Below are 1,583 nucleotides of genomic sequence, written 5' to 3' on the forward strand. Positions count from 1 at the left end.
GTCCGGGGGTGTGGCGCCTTCTCCATCACGGACATCCCGGGCAGCCAGTCTCGCTGTCCACTCGGAAAGCTCGTCCCAAGGATTGCAGGGATGGGGAGGGTTAGCAGCCTGTGTTCCTGGCGGCTGTCTAACCGCATGTAGTACTGGGAGGGCGTCCGGGTAGCGGGAGCATTCCCTGGGTGTTGTCGGAGGATCCCAAGGGGTTCCTGAGAGGTGGGGCTGGTGGGTGGGCGTCCCAGGGTGCTATTGTGATGCCTTGAATGAAGGCTGGAGCTGAAAGACTCCACTGTATTTTGAAGCGCTTAATTTGTGCTTGCTTGAGCGACTTTGAACCTTTTGGTATGTAAGAAAACCTTGAGGTTTGTTAACAGTATGCACAAATAGATGAGAAACCTTAAGTTCTGCTGAGCTTTGTGATTAAAACCTGCCAGGGCCAGCTAACTAGGAAGAAAAGATGAACCACCCCTGAGATGACCCGCACTGCGCATGCCTTAAGAGAGAGTTCAATTAGCAGACACCAAGAGAAGATGACCACCGGAGGGTTTCAAAGACCCCAAAGACCACTGACCCATTTAATAGCGCATGCCCCAAAGGGCGGACACTGGGTAAATAATTTCTGGGAAATAACATGGATACGTACAACAGTTTGGGGAAATATAATGAGTATGTATATATTAGAACAATATAAGCTTTGCTTGCTGTAGGTAACGGTATGCATGCTAGGAGGAACTATGCCCCGTGCATCCAGCGCTGCAATAAAGAATGCCTGCTTTCTAAGACGCCAAAACTGAGCCTTAGAGAGTTTCTTCGACCGGCTTTTTTGGTAACAATTGTGGTTCTCACGTGAGGTTAGTAGGGTTTCTGGGTCGTCCCAGAGAAGCCACTGGGGTCTCCAGGTCAGCCCAGAGGAGCTGTTGTGCATCTTGCTGAGGAGAAGGGGGCACGGTGGCCCTTGGCAGTTGCCCACAGGCCACTGTGGGAGGCGGGGTCCCCCCGTGTCAATGTGGAGCCTGAGGGGCCCAGCCCCAGGCGGGATGCTGCCATCGCTGCCCGATCCCACAGGAACCCCCTTCCAGAGCTGGACAAGGGAAGCCCGTTCCCACCCAGAGGATCACACCCAAATACCGCCCAACTGCTCGAGTGCGAGAGCCGCCCAGCCTGCCGCAAGGCCCCCAGGCGCCCTTTGCTGCCAGGGCCCTCCTGCCATCAATGGCACTGGCATCTCTGCTGCCTGGACGGCCCACTGGGCGGGGGCGGCCCAGGGGTCCGGGCAGGCCTGGGCTGCCCGTGGGGAAACGGGCACCTCGTGCTCCCCTGCAAAAGCGGGTGGCATGTCTGGGTAAGCTGCAGCCCCGCACCGCCCCAGCGCAGCTTGGGCCTGCACCGGCGTGGGACTCCCACCGGCCAGTGAGGGGGGCCATGGCGGGGCTGTGCTCCATGCGCCCTATGTCCCCGTGCTGCCATGCTGGGACCCTGGTACAGGCTGCGCTGCCCAGTGGTCCCTGTGCAGGGGACCCTCCTGGGCCCTTGTGAGACAAGGAAGGAGCCCACTCCTATTTCAAACGAGGGAAGTCAAGCCAGAA

This window comes from Buteo buteo, chromosome 23, assembly GCF_964188355.1.
Source record: "Buteo buteo chromosome 23, bButBut1.hap1.1, whole genome shotgun sequence".
In the NCBI taxonomy this organism is placed as follows: Eukaryota; Metazoa; Chordata; class Aves; order Accipitriformes; family Accipitridae; genus Buteo; species Buteo buteo.